This window comes from Miscanthus floridulus, chromosome 1 (genome assembly GCF_019320115.1).
Source record: "Miscanthus floridulus cultivar M001 chromosome 1, ASM1932011v1, whole genome shotgun sequence".
NCBI lineage: Eukaryota > Viridiplantae > Streptophyta > Magnoliopsida > Poales > Poaceae > Miscanthus > Miscanthus floridulus.
Window position 1 is genome coordinate 122,994,514 of NC_089580.1, and position 4,318 is coordinate 122,998,831.

The following is a 4,318-nucleotide window of genomic DNA, read 5'->3' on the forward strand; positions in this document are numbered from 1 at the left end:
TCCATCTCTTTACTTTGAGCATTTACATTTGAGTAATTCAATTCATGTCTTTACATTCTTAGAATTGCTATGCTAGAGTAGGATTAGAACGTAGGGTGCAAAACTTTTGTGCGGTAGAATAATAGAGAACATATTTAGCCACTAGGGGTGAAATGGGCTTAGTTATTGCAAAAAAAATTAAATTAGCCCAATTCATCTTTTTCTTGGGCATCTTGAACCTTTCAAGGTGCTAGGTTGCCAACCTATCAACCGATTTATAGGACAGGCATGCCAACCGGCGATTAACAGTGACCATCGGTTACCGCCTGCCTTTGAAAATCTTCTCCTTTGTAGTACTGCCATTTTCACCGACGAGGGAAGAAATTGGCGGTGGTGATGGGATCTCTGGAGCCGGTGGCGATATATTAATCTATTATAGTAGTGACATGACACGGAGATCTGAGTCATTTGGGATGCAAAAGAGATAAAAATATTATAGGCATTGAAGAGATTGGTAGACACAAAGGAAGTTTTCGCGAGATCCAATCTCACATTAGTTTTTCTATAATTTTTTTTATAAATTCATGCATCCTATAGAAATTCGAAGGATTTTAGGAGCCCTTTGAAATGGGGGAGAAACAAGAAAAACGTAGGAGTTGGATTCCTTAGGATTTGAGTACTGTAGCATTGCTTGGTTCATAGGAAAAGTTCCTAACAATAGATTCTATACATAGGAGAATTTATATCCAGTCCGACCTTCGTTTTCTTGCTAGCTCACGTAGGATGGAGGCATGTGCCTATCTAAAAACCCTGCGCTTTTCTATAGGCCATCCAAACAACCATCGTCACTGAATCTCTTTCTTCAATCATAATATATTTTAGACTTGCATTCCTATCTCATTCCTTTTTTTTATTTCTGTGTTTTTTCAATCTTGGTACCAAAGGGGCGGAAACTTTTCCTATGAAATTGGAATCGTACAAAATTCATAGTTTTTTCCATTGTTTCTATTAGGGCCGACACTGGTTGGTGCTTCCACTTTTTTTTGTATAGTGCTTGAGTTGTTGTCAACTATCATTCTTTATCAGCACATGCGGTAAACCAATTTGACGGGTGAATTGTACATGAACTAGTACGTCGTAGTTTTCAGGGATTTGAGAAGTCTTACGAAAGCCTGAAAGAAAAAGGGGATAAATTTATAAGAGGAGAAGGCCACGTTGGAAATGGGTCTGAAATGTAAAACAGCGGCAGTGTAGTTTACATTACAGACACGAATTTTCATTTACTTTTCTTTAGAATTAACACAGTACGCAGACGTTTACACAATACATACATACTCAGCTCTATGAACGTAGGCAAACAAACCATACCCTTACGAGCGTCTTCGCAGACTAAGCTGACAAATTTACTTATTATATATTCATACATATGACTCGCCGAATCTTGCCTAATGGCAGACTACAGACGGACTAAGGCTCCGTTTGGCAGGGCTTCTCCACCGGCTTCAGGAGCCGTTTTCTACAAAACGGGGTAAAGTAAAATAGCTTCACTTGTGAAGCCCCTAAAAACATGCTCTCACAGTGATTTGGGGTGGGATGGAGCCAAAAAAAAGTGGCTTCTCCTCCAGGCCCCTAAAAACATGCTCTCAAAGGAAAACCATTTTACCAAACAGTTTACCAAAACCGCTTCAGCTCCACCGGTGGAACTGTTCGTGGAGCTGAAGCAAAAAAAAAATAGCTTCACTAGTGAAGTGAAGCCCTGCCAAAGTGAAGCCCTGCCAAACGGGACCTAAACATTCCATGATTTAGGCACGCAAGTTACTTCCACCCGTCCACCGTTAGATGGTCCGATCCCGTAGGTGTAGGGATTAATTATTCGCTATCATATCCTATGGCAAGTTGGCAACCGAGAGTATATTTCAAGAAGGATATATACTGCCTTTCGGCTCCTTTAATTCCACGTTGCATGCCATCGTCCATTAGGTACAGCGATGCCAAGTGGGCTAGGCGGACCAAACTGTGTGTCACAAGATATAGGCTCATGGCGTTGCAGTTCCATGTGTATGTGGGCACTCGGTTATTTCTCTGCATGGCCTGGTGTAAACAACACCTGGTCGGTCAGGATTCAAAACGCCTGGTTTCAGTGGTTCGTAACCCACCGACGACTCTGCTAGCGTCCTTCCTGCACGAGAACCCGCCTCACGCACGGTTAAATTGTTTACGACGGCAAGGACAAGACGAAAGCACATGTGACTGTAACCTATCGGCCTCTGCAGGGACGGCGTGCATGGCCGAGATGACAAGGAAGGCCACCAGCAGGAACACCATGCACACAACCTGCCGCTGCTGCTTCTTCGCCATCACGCCGATCTCTTCTCCAGCTGATTGCTGGTAGATGAATCTCCGGCCTCGATCGGGTGTGCGCTGCGGGATGTACAGCAGCAAGGTTCTTTGAGCACCATTATATAGAGGTGCCTGCAGTCAGAAGCACCCCTAAGGTTGCAGTTTTTTACTTATACACCCTCTCTAATTATTAAGTTAATCAAGGCGTTTAACTGAATTTAGTCTTCTTTTTCTTTAGTATACAAAACATGATGAATGTTACGAAGTACTTTCTCCATCCAAAACCCTAAACATCTAAACCCTACGTTAGTACCCTAAGGCCCCGTTCGCTGGTCTGAAACTTGGCTGAAACTGGCTGAAAAACACTGTTTCGGCTGAATTGTTGTGAGAGAAAAATACTGTTCCGGCAGAAAAAAGAAGCCGAACAAGTCGAATATGGGGTAAGCCGAACAGGCCCTAAAGGCCTAAACGGATGGCCAGCACAAGCGCCCGGACGTCCACGGCTGCTCTGCCCTGTCCACTCGGATTCACGAGCCGCTCGCGCCGGATCTGTTTCCCACGCTCGCATTCGAACCGTCCGCTTCAGATCAGCTGCCCACGCTGCTCGGATGACTCGTCCCCGCCTCTTCCACACCGGCATGACGCCCGTCTCTTCCAAGCCACCCGGGAAGACTCGCCCCCGCCTCTTCCACAACACACTGCGCGACCTATGCCTCCTCCTACATAGCCGGTGGCAGCCTGCGCCTCCTCCACACGTCTGTGGCCGCGGCTTAGCCCTGCCCGCCGTCTTGGACACCAACGTCGACGGTCTGTACTTGCAACATTAAACACTCGAATGCAACATACATTTGAAACAAATGAAAGATACATTTGCAACATATGTGTGAAACATATACAACATCTAGATAAAACATTTGCAACATGAAAAAACGCGTACTGCAACATAAGACTCAAACAGCTGAAACATTTGAAACATACTGTTGCAACATATGTGTGAAAATATATGCAACATCCAGATAAAAAAAGATTGTAACATACATCTGGAAGCAGATGAAATATTTTGAACAAACGCTTGCAACATATACAACATGTGCAATATCCCCCGATCTACTTTTGCAGCATCCATAGAAAACAACTGCAACATATATTTGAAACGACTGAAATACCTGAAACATACATTTGCAACATAGGCGAGGGGGAACGAGGCGTGCCGGAGTTGATTTTGTTTTTTTAGGCGAGCAGCGCATGCGTCAGTGAGTGGAGCGAGGCGTCCGGCCTTCGGGATGTCTTAATGATAGCATTAGCATAAACGGATAGGTGGTCGATTCTTCTCCACTTCTTCTCCGATGAAAGTACTTTGGAATGGCTTCTCCATCTAAAACAGGCTAGCCGTTTCTGGTGCTGATGTAGAAAACCTTAAACGTTCCGGTTTCAATTCTTGATCTCCAAAACTCGTTTCTAGCAATGATTCTCTCGATTCCCAAGAGAAGCGAATCTGGTATCCAAACGCACCCTCACTTTGATAGTCATGGGGGAGAAGCGCTTGTAGAATATCACCCTGTTCATTTATGCTGAAATTTGACTTATGCTGAAGCTTATGCTAAAATATTGTGAAAGAAAAATATTATTCCATAGCTGAAAAGTAGCTCAAGCGAGGTTTGTGTTTGATTCTGTTCAGGCTATTTTCAATGATGAGAAGCTAGCGCAGAACGGCAAACAGGACCATCGGGAAACTTTGCATTTAAGGCTACGTGCTTTCATGAAAAAATTTACTTTCCCTGACCCTGAGGTGGCATGCACCGTGGAACCAAGTCAACAATACTATCAGTCTGCGAGCCGGGTGCTTCTACTTTCTTTTCAACTGTGACAGGTACCTAATTTTCTTGGCCAATGCCACCTTTTCAATTGTTTTCCAGGCCAGGATATATATAATGCTGTTTTTGCTGGTCCCATTCTTATCGCTTCGTGGTTATGGTGCTTGACTGCCTCCGGTGAAACC

The 4,318-nt window shown here is 44.2% G+C and overlaps 1 long non-coding RNA gene across 1 annotated transcript; it reads right to left on the reverse strand.

The window, feature by feature from the left end:
- Positions 1–1,194: 1,194 nt before the first annotated feature.
- LOC136540041 (uncharacterized) lies at positions 1,195–2,405 on the reverse strand. The gene is made up of 2 exons (XR_010779851.1): positions 2,237–2,405; positions 1,195–2,154 (listed from the first exon to the last, which is right to left on the reverse strand). It is a non-coding gene; the product is annotated as an uncharacterized lncRNA (long non-coding RNA).
- Between the last annotated feature and the right edge of the window lie 1,913 nt (positions 2,406–4,318).